The following is a 16633-nucleotide window of genomic DNA, read 5'->3' as shown; positions in this document are numbered from 1 at the left end:
GTGTGACAAATTAGCTTACTATATTGTAGAATTAGAAAGTTATACACACCTTTGAAATTCAGGCTCCCCAACTCACCCTTCATAAACAAGTCATCCTCGAGAATACTACAGATGACTACAAAGCCCACCTTTCTTAACCAGTGGGATCAGGAATTATGGAAGCTGCTGTCAAACATATCAAGAGGGTACCCAGTTTGAGAAGATAGTTTAGATTATTTTGTTTTAACTGATTTTATTAGAGATCATAATAAAATTATCTTTTTTTTCCAGACATGCATATACATGTGCTTCATATTTTTTCAGAATTAACTGTAAACAAATAAATAACAATTCAATGATTATTTATTTATTTATCATTTATTTATTTATTTATCATTTATTTATCTGTCTATCATTTATTTATTTATCATTTATTTGTTTATTTATTTATTATGCTACCCATCTTGCTATTGAAAGTGACTCTGGATGATTTACAATGCCATAAATATGGATATAAAAGGAATTATAAAAAAAGAGTAAAAACCCACCAACTTGGCTAATTTGTAACAGAATAATCCCATAAAGTATGAATACACAGGAGGAAATTATTTCATTTGAAGACTTGTTCAGGTATTCATTTTCTGCTGTCCTTGTAAGAATAATGTGCACTCAGTGGGACCAATGAAGCGATAGCCCCAAAAGTTATCATAACAATCAATACTTAGTACATAATCAATAGAACTGTTTTCATAGACTAGAATGACTCTAGTTTTATTTCTTCATATTTCTTCTTCAAGGTTATATTTTCACACACTGTGAGACTTCATGGTAGCCTGGAATAATAAATGAAGGTTTTTATTAGAGAATTTTGAATGCTATAGCTAGCATGCATGTATTATGGTAAGTGAGTGCATAACAGAATTTTATATGCAACAATAGTAACATAGTTATAGTACATAGAACGCAGGTCTATTCCAGGTGAAAGAATGGGAATTGTCAAGTCAGGATATGGAATGTCCAGATTTGGAGAGTAGCATTGATCTGGTTGTATATTATTTGTAGTGTTAGTTCTCTAGTTACGACTGTAATGGAGCCTGCCCTATATGACTGATTCAATTTTATGACGTTTTTTGTGTCCGTCATTAAGCAAATGCTGCAGTCATTAAGCAAACCAATGGTTTATTCTGGAGGATTTTGTCAAAACCCAGAAGTAAAAGGGCTGTTTTTTTGCAAAAAAACCCATGGTCATCTGACTCTGTGATAAAGGCTAGGGGACATAAATGTGATCCGATTGCTGAGCATCCACAGTGCAGTCGTGCAATTGCAGGAGAGGCCTGGCCATCAGAACTTCAAATCTGGATCACAGGTACCCTCAGGGAAGTTTATCATAATTTCAAATGGTCACTAAACGTCTCGTCATAAGTTGAAGACTACCTATAGGCAGCAACCATCATGTGCCCTGCTGATGGTAGCATAATGACAAAAGTGTTCTCTGTAGTGGTTGTTGAACTAAAATTCATTTATTCCCAGAGGAGAAAAATAGTCCTAAATCTCTGTATAAATCAATAAGTGCTAACAGTTTATTTTGATGAGCTCCAAAGAAGCCTGAAGTGAATTAATTTGCTGAGCAATTTAGCCAGAAACCTCTAGATGGTAGAGCTGTGTAGAAGATTCTTAGAATGATGCATGAAAGTGATAATATGCATGACAGTGATAATATGATACATCTGGTCTTCTTGCTGGTCTGGGAATTTTCTGATGCTGCGTCTTGCCAGAAGGAGTGATTCTCCATTTTTATTGTGTATGTGGATAGTTATCTGGCAACCTAGTTTATGGTAACCATCATGTAATTGGGTTCTGGCAACTGTATATTCTTTTTTTGAGACAGGGGTGTTTCTATCATTCCTTAAGGAAGCTGTGGTGAGCCCCATTCTCAAAAAGCTGTCATTACATTTGATTATGTTAAACAATTTTCATTCACTTTCGATTAGGAGAAAAATGAAGTTCTGACTTTGGGTTTTGAGGATTAGATTTGATGTGACTAGAGAAATAGTGTGGATTCTCAAATATATGGCTATGATTTATTTATAGTTAATAGGTTTCTATATATTAGACTGAACTATGAATATATGAATATTGATTTTTTTAAAATATTGGTTATTAATATTTTAAAGGTTGTTACATTTTATCATTGCTTCTGTACTGAAAACAGTTGATCATTTTTTGTTTGTTTCCATTATGTAATTTTTTGTCATATTAACTTTTCCTTTTTATCTCCTCCCTCTTTATGTTAGTTGGTATTTTATTTATTTATTTTGTAAATTGTCAGTGTGTTGTACAAACAGAAGAAAATCCTTGCTGGGGCTGCTGAGAAGTTGAGACAATGACTCTATTCTAAAGACTCTATTCTATTGTAAAGTAGGAGAAAAAAAGTTTTGCTGTAATTTTCTAGGTAAGAAAATGCTTTTCCCATGGTTGACTAAAATGCTCCACATCATTTCCTGTTTTCTCCTGTCTGCCCAACATAAGAGTGTACTAGCTGCCAAGTACTTGCAGTCAAAAAAATCATGGGCTAAGCTGGGTTTGGAATGGGCCAACTTGCCATAGCCAACTTGCCATAGCCAACTTGCCATGGTCAACTTACCACAGCCAATTCACTGCAGACAACTCGCCATGGCCACCTCACCGTGGGACAAATTGTCATGGCCAACTTGCCATGGGACAACTTCTTGTGGGACAATTCAACAATTCAAATTCATTATTTAAAATTATTTTAAAAATTATTTTAATTTTTGTTATTCACATTTTATTTTATTAATATTTTATTTTATCCCTCCTTGGCATCCTTTGTTTAATGATTCTATTTGACTACTTCTTCAATATTATTGGAACTCTTGTCCTGTGACGAATAGTTCCATGGCAAATTGGCCGTGGTGAGTTGTCCTGTGGTGAGTTGGCTGTGGTGTGTTGTCATAGACCCAGCTGGGTTAGTTCTATCATAGATAGTGACAGAACCAAGATACTTTCCCCATGTTTTAGGAAACTGCTAGACCAGAAGACCTTTCTCTGTCTGTGTTTGTATATAAAAGTGAGTGGGGAGGGAAGGCAGAGAGAATTATAGTAGTTAAATGACAAAAATAGGAAAGGACACCAAATCTTCTGAAACAGCAAAAGGGAGCTTTCCATTGAGTATTATAATTGCATAGGCATACCCACAGCAGGTATCCTTGTGCACACATGCATACATGTGGTATACAAAGAAATGGATGTTCCTTATGTTCTCTGGAAATAGAACAAAAGGAATCAAGTTTCCTTCTTGTAAAAATGTGAGGCCAAAGAGTTTTTACCCTCATAAAAACCATCAGTTTTTCTCCATGTAGCAAAACCTGTACAGGTAGTCTTCAACTTTGAACAGTTTATTTAGTCATCTTTTGAAGTTACAACAGCACTGAAAAAAGTGACCTATGATCATTTTTTACGCTTATGCCCACTGCAGCATCCCCATGGTCACGTGATCAAAATTCAGACACTTGGCAACTGATTCATATTTATGACAGTAGTAATGTCCTGGGGTCATGTGATCATCATTTGAGACCTTCGGATAAGCAAAGTCAATGGGGAAGCCATTAACAAACATGTTATTAATTTAACAACTATGGCACAAAAGGTCATAAAATGGGGCAAAACTCACTTAACAATTGTCTCACTTAGCAACAGAAAGTTTGGTCTCAGTTTCTGTAAGTCAAGGACTACCTGTAATGAACTGCAAGCAATAATAATATTTTGCATTTTCTGAAGCTACAGCAATGACGTAGTCTAATTCCGTGAAAGACTGCTTCATGGGATTAAATTCCTCCACCTGTGAATGGTTCCATAAAAGTGCCGAATATAGAAAAGCTCCTGCATAGTATTTACTGTAACTCACTGAATCTGTTAAAAAACACATCTTTCCAAGGAGAAAAGAAACTTATTGAAATTTTCACGGATAGGTTATGATGCTCATATACTCACATAGCTACAAAATCACCAAGGGATGTGTGTGAAGATCTGTATTCAATTGTACCATTAACAACAACCCCAGTGGTTGCAATTTACTTGATTTCTATATTTGTTTCAAAGCAACCCCAAGGAGATAGATCACTTTTCCCCTTAGGCTTTCTTTTTTGTGGCAGTAGCGCTATTATCACCATGATGACACCTTCTAAGCTGGCCTTTCTGCTTAACACTTGCTCATATTTTCTTTGCAAGGTCTTATGCGGTCTTTATAAACTAAAGGTATTCAGCTCCTGAGAAAAGTTTATATAAACCATTTGCATTTACAATGAATTTGAGCCCCCTCCCATCTTCTTCTCCCTGCTTCATATAGCAAAGTAATTTGCCCTCCCATCTCTTTGATTTACAGAAAGGGTGGTCTAGCAAATGGACATTGGTGGAGAAATTAAAAAAAAAATTCAGGATTATATTTTAACTGATTACTCATACTGTCTTGATGGAAAAATATATTGCGCAAACCCAACAACTTTGTCATCCTTTTCTAAAAGCAGAACTAGGGAGTCTGTGGTTTTCAAAATATTCTTGACACAACAAAAATCTAGATGAACACCACACCATTGATTATTCCCATACAGATAGCACCTAGATGTCTATTTGCATTTGTAAATTGGGTCTTAATCTTGAAATGGAAATGTGGGAAGGAATAAATTAACAAGGTTGCATAACCTTTGTTTGAACTGAAATGGGCCACCCAAGTTGCTTATTTAAAACCTCCTGCTTGAATTCCAATAAAGATCAGCAGAGGTTATGCACAGCCAATATGTGTCTGAAAAGGCTCCTGAGCAGTAGATCATTTCATCAGACTTCCAAATAATCCTTCTTTAAAAAGCAGACATTCACATTAGCTCATGAAAATAGTAACCACAAATAACAAATTCTATGCTTGATATTACACTGGGAGCAGCTCTGACACTCTATACTGTAGCTCAAGGAATAAAAAATAACTCAGTTGTTAGATTCTAGATTAGAATGATCTAATTAGATTAGATATGATCATAAGAATTTTCTGGGTCAAACTATTTGCCCATCAAATATTTCCTCATATGGTAGCACTGGCATGGGTGTAATGGCCTTCTCCTCCTCAGCCTTTGGTGTTTTATAGACTTCTTGGGAAAACACTAGAGGTGTGAAGCAACTCCTGGAATTCTCTAGCCAGCATGCTCTTTGCACAGAATTCAAGGAGCTGGTCATACTGGAGAAAGCTGCTATAGTACTATTCTTTTTTTTTTGTCCGCTTATTCCTCAATCTCTTGCCAGTCAGCTTTGCTGAATGGCCCAAATTCTACTACTGTAAAAGAAGAAATATTTCTGAATGTACTTTCTCATCAATGGTAGAAGTTGGCATCCTGATGCTGCCCGAGTAACATTTGTCACCCTTCCAAATTATAAAAAGAAAAAGCCAAATCTTCCAAAATAGGCAAACGTCCCAAGATGTCCTTATTCTTATATGAGATCTCATTTTATTATGCATGTTTTACTCACACATACATGTATTTATATTCTCACATCACTGCATAAAATTGTTTAATGATATCTCCTGGCTTTGTGCATAATTTTATAATGCATTATATCTCTTTTATCTTTCATCCATGTTCTCTTTTCCAGTGTATTTTCTCCCTAAAAGATAGATAATTTTTCAGGTTTTGTTGAGCATCATCTTTGAGCAGCTTCATCCTGCCTGGATACTGGAAGGAGGTGACTGCAAGACTTGTTTTGGTACCTGGAGTGTTTTATCTTTGACCTAAACTAAGTTCCAGTTTTTTCCAATGTAGTTTAAAGCATTGATTTTTTCAATGATGTCAGAAGTATAACCATTTCATACCAATGTGGTAAGTAATCAAGCAGATCAGAAAAAAATGCAGCTAATTTGTAGGTGGCACTAGTCTGGTACTTTAATACTATTCATCAGTTCAACAATCTTATGAGGAATTCAGAGTATACACCTATGATTCTATATGCTGAATTGTAGATGAAAGTTATGGAGGAGTAAAATTCAACAGGTAAAAAAAATATGAAAAGAATTAGCATATTCATAAATAATGGATATATATATGTCTGTGTGTGTGAGAGAGAGATGGGGGGAAGCAATAACCAATTTCCAGGTAACAAAATCAATCACGTCCACATTATTACATGGTTGAGACTATGTTTGAGCATTGGAAACCCTTCTATATTTTCATTCCAGTGCAAGTAGAGCTGGATATGATATCTAAAAGAAAAATGAAACATAAAAAATATTGTCAGCATATTGTTTCTTCTTTCTCAGAAATTTTCATCTACACTGAACTATAGTGTTGGTAATGCAACACTGTGACATTTAGCAACTTGACCTTACTTTTATGTTGCCTGTGATTCATTAGTCTCATTATCTAATTATTATAGTCTCATTATAATTATTCCTTATCTAAAAAGTCTTGTATTGAACTTGACAAAGCCCATTAACCCCAATAGAGCAAGGTAGGTCAACATCTTGGAAGGTGCAAATGAAAAAAATTGCTTCAGTAATATTTAGAACTTCTATGTCAGTGGTGGCAAACCTATGGCATGCGTGCCAGAAGCGGCACTCAGAGCCCTCTCTGTGGGCACGCATGCTATGGCAACCATCCCTCTTCAAGCAGCTACCCGCTAACTCACTGAGGTCCCACATGGCCGGATGCATCCCAGCACGGCTGGTTTCCCTCCTCCTACCCTGTCCCTCCTGGCCTCGCATGCTCTCCTTTTCCCAGGCACGACCCACTGCATCGCCTCCTCAGCTGTCAGCCGGCCGTCAAGCTCAGAGGCGGCTTCTCTGAACTGCTGGCAGCGGGCTGTGGAGTCCTAGAGTGTGCCAGTCAAGGGGCCGGCAAGTTGTGGCTGGTTATGGACACCATCGGCCCCCATGTGCTCGCTGGCCTCTGCATCACCTTGCCCTGAGACAATGGCACCCCCACCCTGCCTCCCCTCCCCTCACCCCACAGGATGAGCCTCCTGCCCACTGTCCCACCCACCAGAGACCCCCTGGATCTCCCCCAACCCTGTCTGGCCCCCACAGGAGTCCCTGCCCATGAGCAACATTGTGACCACGCCCGCCTTGGCCACAGCCACCCATTCTGCCATTACCACCACAGCCACGCCCACCCAATGGGCCACGCCCACCTGGCACCCGACAATAAATAAGTGGGTTTTGAGTTGCAGTTTGGACACTTGGTCTCTAAAAGGTTGGCCATCAGTGTTCTATGTCTTCCTGGCCAAATCATGCTTCCCTTGTTGAGGGTAAGACCTGCTTTGCTCCTTGTCTGTTCATCTATTGTCTAGGAGTTTTCTCTGAATAGTCATGGACATGTACACTTCTGATGTTGAGGAACAAGGAGATGAGTTCTTTGTATGGAAAAGTTATAGATTCTATGGATTCCAGAAATCTCTGTTGTGATCTGGGTCAGTACTTTCGTCTGACCCAGGAATGCAAAGATTGTGGTCAAGAGGCAACATGAGATCTACCAGCATCCTTTGATGGTTACTAAAGCACCTCTGCAAGAATAAAAACAAGGAAATCAACACACACACACACACACACACACTTTCTTTCTCTCCAACCAATATAAGGCTTATTTGGGATCCTGGCATTCCTCCTTTTGAAGTATAAGCCTACCCAGGTGAAGCCTGATATAGTCCTTCAGCAAAGGACATTGTTTATCCTTGCTTCAAGACAATGGCTTGACAATATTGCTTGCTGGTTCTTCTTGTGCAATTCAAAGCCTGTTGTTCTTAAGGAGAATCAATCTGACCTCAAGGCCCTCTAAGAAGCAGAAAGAAGAACTATCTCAGAATTTCAAAAGGGGACTTAGTCTGAAGCTCTAAAACTATATGGGTATTATTCAGCTCAGAACACTTACCCCAGATAAGAACCTCTCTCCATCTCACATCATTTAGATGATTTCAAGCAGTTACATGTAGATTTTCATATGAACCAGGACCGTGCATAATTCATACGGATGCCAATTCATGTGCAATTATATTTTCAAAGATTTTTTTTTCCCTGAAGGGGCTTGTGCTGAATAAATTGTGTCTGTGAAAGAATGACATCATTTGAGTGATGCCAGTAAAAGGTAAGGCATACTTGAAATGTTCACATACTGTGCTCTTTAAATATAATTACTTCTGAACAGAGTAATGATCATTCCAGGAAGTGCTGGAGAAGGATGAAATGCTCTGCAGAATTCAATACTGCAGTATGAGTATCAAGTTTTTAAAATATTAAAATTAGAAAAGATTTTTTTAAAGACCAAATAGATAAGACAAACAGATCAATAAATCAATAAAAGTACAATTCCTCAACTGTTTTGAGACGTTTGTTTATTTTGTGGAGTGTGGTGTGTATACGTATATGTGTGTGTGTGAAAGGGAGAACTTTACTGATTCCTCTGGGAATGTAAAATTCAAATACTCTACAGTGGGACAATGATTTCCTGATTTCTTCCTTTACTTTTGCCAGTGTATGCAATTATGTGTACATGAAGAGACTGGATTTCCTTCAATCCTGACTGAAATCTCTCTTGTGGTTCATACTGAAGCAGCCATTTGGGCTGGAAAAACTCCATGCTGAGTGTTATCCTTGGAATCACATTTCTTTTTTCTAATTTGGTATACATTAAAATTCTGTATGGAAATGAAAATAAAATGCATTGTCCCCAAATTTATTAAATAATGCCTTGGAAAGGCTCAAAGAGTTTTCAGATAGGTGTGTACCTGTTCCTCAGACTTTCAGGTTTATCCATTGTTAGAAGTCCCAGGATCTTATTAATTATGCAATACTCATGAACCCTTATAGTGGACAATAAGAAGACCTTAGGAGTAAGATATGGAGTTCTGGCTACTTGGATAAAACAAATCAAAAAAGATGAATGTAGAGCTTTTAGTGGAAATTAATTTCTCAGGGCATTTTATGATAGGTAAGTGGATATAGAGAGAATATCAAGATGTTAAAAGTCATCACAAGCAATTATAACCATTCCAGTTAATAACTGTGAAGAGTGTCCTTTCAGAAAGCTGGTATTGATACTCAAAGGATGGTATGTAGAGAGTTCACATGCACCAGTAGAGAGCTGAGCAATTTAACTATATCTGTTCAAACAAAAAGTAAACTTAAAGCCTCTTATAATAAACCAATTTAACATTGAAGGCAAAGTAATCAGAAATTGGGTCCCCCCCCCGGTATGTGTGTTCCTTTTTGCATTTTACAAAACTAAGGAAGAAGGAGAGACCCATGGCTGCTTAAGTGGAGGCTTAGTTTCTGTATCAGCTCAGCAACTTGGTGGCTATTTCTGCAATTAGAGGAAAATTATGTTATGGAATATCAATTCAATTTTCTAATCAGTTCAGAATAGAGTTGGAAGGGACCTTGGAGGTCTTCTAATCCAATCCCCTGCTCAAGCAAGAGACCCTATACAATCTGAGCAACTGACTGTCTATCTCTTCTTAAAAATCGCCAGTGATGAAGCACCCACAACTTCTGAAGGCAAGCTGTGCCACTGGTTAATTGTCCTCACTGTTAGGAAGTTTCTCCTTAGTTCCAGATTGCTTCTCTCTGATTAATTTCCATCCATTGTTTCTTGTCCTGCCCTTTGGTACTTTGGAAAATAAGGTGATTCCCTCTTCTTTGTGGCAGCCCCTCAAATACATTGTTTCCCAGAGATATGTTCAGGAGAAAGAGAGACTGCCTTTATTGGATGCTAAAAAAATTAGAGAACATAATCTTTCTTTGTTTTAAGTTAATAACTTCATCGGAGAGAGACTTTACCTGGATGTAGCCCAATTTCCATGAAATAGTCTTTCCAGAAATGTTTATGGGGCCAGTGAGGGATGGCTGAGAGGACTGTCAAAAAACTCCAAGTGCCAGCTTTGATCACATGGGCATGGCTGCCATTTTGATTTTTGTTGACTCCTTCAAAGCATTCCTGACTGTCTGTCATGAACACAGCCTAGATTAGCCAGGCTGTGGCTAGTAAAAATAAACTAAAGAACACCCCCCCACACACTTTCCTACTTTGAAAGGAAAGTCAATTCTCTTGTGAAAATTCTTTGAATTTGCCCTATCCAAATACTACTTATGTTTTTCAGAAAAATGAATGTTCCATGAAAGGAAGGGGGAGGGGCTGGAGAGATGAAAGTAGATAATCCAGATTTATTTATAGGGATCCAGTGTTCATCTTCCCACAGTTCATCTTCCTAGAAACAGGATCTTCACACATTTTCCCTCCCTCCTTGACAACAAATGTACATCAAGATTTATAACTAGGTTGTATGGCTGTTAAGCATCTGGCTGGAAGGGTGTTTGTTGTGCAATGAAGGTGTGAGTTTGGGGAGCCAAGAATTCACCTGTCAACAGAACAGAGAACACAGCAGAGCTAGTATCCAGTTACATTCCTTTTGCTTGAAGTTATTTTACTCAGATAGTTTAGCTTGAAAATAAAAACTGAGGCATATGTTGGTGTAGGTGAGAAGTTAAACTGCCTGAGGTGACATAACAGCCTTTAAACAAACACCCATAAAAGATTTTCAGGCCAAAATCCCATCTGTGTTGAACTTTCTGGGCATAGCACTGTTTCACAACAGACAGACTATGTTGTTCAGAGGTCAGCATAAAGGTGCATTAGCTTGCTGTTTTGGTCAACAATCTTGGTATGTGAACAAAGTTACAAATATTCCAGATACAATTTTGCTAAACATTTCACCAAGTCAATGTTTTCAACTTTGGCAGTTTCCAGGTGTTTAGACTTTAAATTCCAGAATTCCACCACTAGCAGGGTTATTGTTGAGGATTCTGGGAATTGATCCACATAATTTGAGGTTGCCCAGGATAAGAACCAAGCTCCATCCAGATTTTATTTGAATTGGTGACATAAACTAAATTTTGGACCACACCCTGTAGATAACCCCCAGGAAGATGATAAAAGAAAACATTTGTCAAAGAATGTCTATGGAGATTCTCAGTCATCCAGGTCATGGTTGGCCCAAAGGTGCTTTTTCAAGAGGCAACTGGACTTTCTTGTTTTTCTTTGAAGATGTTTTGCTTCTCATCCAAGGAGCTTCTTCAGCTCTGATTGGATGGTGGGGAATGGAAGAATTTATATTCCTTGCAATCAAAACTGAAAAAGCTTCTTGGATGAGAAACAAAATGTCTTCAAATTAAAACAAGAAAGTCCAGTTGCCTCTTGAATAAACATCTTTGGGACAACCATGACTTGGGTGACTGAGAATCTCCATAGACATTTAGCTATGCAACAGAGCTGAAGCAGCTTCTTGGATGGGAAGCGAAACATCTTCAAAGAAAAACAAGAAAGTCCAGTTGCCTCCTGAAAAAGCACCTTTGGGACATTTGTCAAAGAAGGTCCAAAATCCATCTTTAAGTTAAAAATATAATAGAAGAGAATGCAACTTTAAGGACATAATTTTATTAGACCATAACAATAAAACATACTCTTCAGAATGTAAACATTATAGGTAGTCTTCAACATGAATTGGGATCAGAATTTCCATTGGTAAGCAAGTGATTGTTAAGTAAGTTATGACTGATTTTGCAACCTTTTTTGTCATGGTTTTTAAGCAAATTGCTGCAGTTATTAAGCAAATTGTGTTGTTGATAAGTGAATCTGGCTTTTCTCATTGACTTTGCTTGCCAGAAGCCAGGTGGAAAGGTTACAAATGGTGATCACATGATCTCAGGATAAATACATGCTGGATTGCCCAGCACCCACATTTTAATCAAATGTTTATGGGGATGCTACAATGGGTGTAAGCTGTGAGGACCAGTTGTAAGTCATTTTTTTCAATGCCATTGTAACTTGAAATGACTGCTAAATGAATGGTTGTAAGTTTAGGACTATCTACATATTAGAATATAAGACATTTAGATAAGGTTATTACCTTACATTTGGGTATGGTAATAACAACCTAAATGTTTTTCTTGTTGCCAAGAAAACATATCTGCATGGAGTCACCAAAAGCTGATCTTAATTCAGTAGATTTTTCCTTTTTACCCACAGTAGAATATTTCTTTCTCAGCCCAGGTTAGGCTGCATTTGCTGGAGCATTTGGAGGTAGTAACAAGCCAGCTCTAGGACAATGTGATTCTTCCATTTTTACTGACTCATCAAGTCTTGGATTTAGGTGATTTATTAGTATATTTCATCTTTGCATGATCAAATTAATTTCAAATATCAGATTGAATAGTTATACACTGCAGCTCAGTTTCATCTCAGAGGCAGCTCTACTGAAGATTGACCAGTTTGTTTATTTCATTCAAATGTATAGCACTACTAATGCATTTCTTCACCCCAGGGGTATCTGCAGTACAGAGAAGTAATACAGTCAAGATGATGATTCTGCTCACATAGTTGGGACCATCACATTGACTGCCTTCCCAGACAACAGTTTGCCTTCCCTCTTCCAGTTTTCTTTGCCTGCAACATTCATTCCCTGAGTGCTTTAGCATTCATTTAGCATTTCATCTGGAGATAATCTTAGCATTTTGAAACAGTGATTAGCAGTGCTAATACTGCTTCTGTTGTCCTTGTTTCTTATCCATCAAATTGAATGACAGTATTTGTCAAGATGTCAAGACTGCATTAATTTTGATATATCCTTTCACAATCTGTTCCTATCTTTTGAAAATAAGCCAACAGAGTAGATCTGATGAAGTGGTAGAATGAGCAGCTATCTATTTCATGTTATTCTTTTTTCTACTTCCTTTCATCCCAAATAGATGCTTAGAACTGTTCTCAACAGTAAAACTCCCTAGCTGAAAAAGAAATGATTGATCTACACAAGATTTAAAGATGATGATGTCCTTGAGCAAGGTTCTTCATCCAGGGACTGATTTTACATGGCAATAATCCTGCAAAAATAGGTAATACTCAACATATTTTATTTAATTTATTTGCATATCTGTAATCCAGATTGCTACCCAAACAGGACAGCTGCAGATAAATCAAAGTTCAAAAGACAATGTGAAGGAGGAGGGAGTGCTATTTTTATTTGGAAGCAGATGGTAACATATGAATTGGGAATATAAAATGTCATTTAAGATTTTCCTCTTTAAAAAAAAAATGTTTGACAGAAGTGCTGTCTCCACAAGAGTATGTGAACTCCAGGTGGCTATGATTTTTGTTGAGGATAATTGGAATAATATTTTCAGGCAGAGACACCAAGTTACTGTAACAAGCAACAATTTCCATTATAAGTAAAGCACACAGGGGTTTTTATTACTCTTGTCCAGAAAAAAAAATCACTTTGGAACTAGACTTATAGCTCAACTGTAGCCTGACTGTAAGGAAACTGAGAAATAAACAATTTAGAAAGGGAGCCATTCTGAACTCAGACTGGGGAAACTGTCTGTAATAATGTTTTAAGTAAGGCAATGCATTGTCTTTTTAAAATCCATATTAAATTTTTGCATCTGCTTTTTTAAAATGCAGAAAATTAGATGTGAGGTTTTTAATGCAATTTTTCACAACAATGGACCACCAATGTTGTGAGGGCCTCCAGTCCTATTTTTTCAGCTGCTAGAGCCCCCAAAGGCTAAGGTTGAAATATGAGGCAACTAAAAGCAAAATAGATGTGAAGTCCTTGGTGCTTTCAGAACTTGGTTGTTTTCTTGCAGATGTTTCATTACCAGGCTAGGTGTTGTGCTAATGAAGTTATCTAGTTTGATAATAAAATGTCTTCAGAACAACAACCAAACTCAGAGAGCACCAAGAACACAGTTCAATCCTAGATTACAAATATTCTCTTCTAAAATAGATGTGTTAAGTCTTCATTAGACAAATCATATCCATGAAATACAAAGGAGGCCAAATATTCTGTCTCCTCCTCCTCCTCCACTTCCACTTCCTTTGTAGCCATTCCAAAAATAATTTTAAAATATGGTCTCAGTTGCAAATTGGTGACTATCCCATGTTCTTGGGTTCACAGTTTCAAATTATGCAGCTTTCAAAAACATTCTTTTTAAAGTGAATCTTTATCACTGTGGGGTTTTTTAACCAGAAAAGTTGTTAGCAGATTACATTCTAGATTGTAAAACATGTCATGAAAAAGTTTGTGCTGATAGATCTTGAAAATCCACTCTCACAGAAACTATTAGCTCCTAGGGAGCCAGTGGAGAGCTTATCTGAAACTCTTTTGTTCAGAATTAAAAAACATTAATTCCATCTTCTAAGATTATTATTTGATTAGGTGTTTTCATTTTACATTGGGATACAGTTAAAAAAGATCCCATGTACAGCTTTAAAGTAGACTATTTTGTGGTGATACAATTGTTCAGATACTTCCAACTCTGTTATCTGATGAATAATTTGTCTGTTAGCAAATGTTTCTTTGAGTTCTTATAAGTGCATGCTTTTGATATCAGTGAGAATATGAGCTTGACTCCTGCTAGCCTTTATTGCTTTTAGCTTTTCCAACAATCAGGATCTTCTCCAAAGATTTTTCTTTTGCATTATGTGTCCAAAATATTTAAGCTTTAGTTTCATTATTATGGTTTCTAGAGAACAAGTCCTTCATCATTGCAAGCTAATGATCCATGAAGGAGACTTTATATGTGTATATTGCTATGCAGTTAATTTTATAGTCCCTTTCAGAAGATGAAATATATTTAATGGGGGGAAGAGTGTAAAAAGAGTATAAATAGGGTGTCTCTATGTTATCACTAGGAAGAGACAGCCATGTTGCCATAGAGATACTAGCAGGTGGATGACGATTTCTACTGCATACCAATTACAAGTCCCCAACTTGTCAACATGACTTGAAGTTGCTAAGGCAACAATTAGAAAAAAAAATAGAAGTACTTCCATTTTTATCCAAATGGCTTAGAAACAAGATTCTGCAAAAGGTATAGAGTTTATTATTACATCCCACTTCCTTTCATTCCTCTGCTGTTGATTGAAGCAGGTTGAAAGCTTTATGAACACCCACAGGATCAGGTTTTGTGCAATGGAAACTGTTTTGGTCTAATTATTTTTAATAATTAGTTGTTTAATACTTAGTTTAATAACTAGTTGCTTCAATTATCATATAGTAATAGCATATTAAGTGCAAGAAGTGTTAATTGCCATTGCTAATCAGACATTTATTATCCATGTCCCTTCAAAGTGGGCTGCAACAACTCCCAGAGCACCTTGCCTACAGAGAGAAGAGCATAATCCCCATCCCTATTCAAGAACTGGCTGGAACAAGAAAACATACCTGCAAAAGAGTAAGCCGGGTTTAGGAAAGGTGCTTAATGTACAACCAGTGCTTAATGTTCCAACATCTCATTGCAAAATATTCTTCTCAGAACATTTTATGCCACCTCCATAGTTTTTTAAAGCAATTTTTGATTCTATAACATGAGCAAAACTTTGGGGAAAACTGCAAGCATATTCGATTGACCAATGTTTACTTCATTTAATATATATGCTTCATGAAGGGACCTCACTCAAAATAAGAAGCAACTCCCAGGGTCATCTCACCAGTGCCATTGGAACTGAGAAAGGTGTTGTCAAATGTCCTCTGTCTGCTGCCAACAAACTCCAGAAACACAGGAACAAAGTGACCAGCAAGAATTTAATGCATGCAAAATGAAAGTCAGCACTGGGAGTGGTTTGCTCCCAGTGCCTTACATAGATGTGCCCCGCCCTCCAACCCCACCCCAATCAGCAAGCCAGCATCCGGTCCATGCAGGTAAAAGCCGTAGTTCAATTTACGACTCCCCCCTGTTCTGGATGCATCAGCGCAGCCACATGGCCTCCACAGGACCAGCTGTCCTATCCGGCAACCAGTCATTGTCCTGCTTCTCCCCCTGCCACCGGCGTGGCTCCACAGCAGACGGCTCATCTGGGAAGTACCTCCACATGGCAACCAGCATCCTCCCCGGCCGCCGGCAACACAGGAGAGGCAGCCGCGGTGAGAGGTGGTTTCCCCTGATACCCAGCTGGTCGCCTCCGCCACGCAGCTGGCTTTTGGGAATTCCCCCCGGTGGCTGGTAACAAGGGAGAGGTGGTCGCGGTGCGAGGCGGCCCCTCCGGCGTCTGGCTGGCTTGCCTCTGATGCCCAGCTGGCTTTCGGGACTCCCCTGGTGCCCGGTTACAAGGGAGAGGCGGTTGCTTCTCATCCAAGAAACTTCTTCAGTTCTGAATGATGGTGAAGAATGGAAGGATTTATATTCCTTGTAGTCATCCGGTCAATAGCACTCTTATGAGAGTTGTTGAGGCCACTTGGAGGTTTATCTATGCCCTCAGGGTCACCTAAATAGTCAAATGGGTGCATGCACTATTCAGCTGATGCTGAGGGCACAGATAAAACTCCAAGTGGCCTCAGTGATTCCCAGAAAGAGTGCTAATTACCATCTTTGGAAAACTATGACCTGGATAACTGAGAATCTCCATAGACATTCCTTCTGTGCTGGGTGCAAATGCTCACCAGAAGACTGAAGGAGTACACCTTAGACTGTTCTGCCTGAGCAACTGACTCATTTTACCTCTGAGTAGATTTTTGCTACTCTGCAGGTTGAGTCTTCATTCTTATGCTAATCAGAGAAGTGCTGTAGATATTTATATGGAAATAATATTCCACCTATTTTGATTCCATT

This window comes from Crotalus tigris, unplaced genomic scaffold, assembly GCF_016545835.1.
Source record: "Crotalus tigris isolate CLP2741 ecotype Arizona unplaced genomic scaffold, ASM1654583v1 scf7180000017571.3126492, whole genome shotgun sequence".
Classification (NCBI taxonomy): domain Eukaryota; kingdom Metazoa; phylum Chordata; class Lepidosauria; order Squamata; family Viperidae; genus Crotalus; species Crotalus tigris.
Note: the sequence above shows the minus strand (reverse complement) of the source record.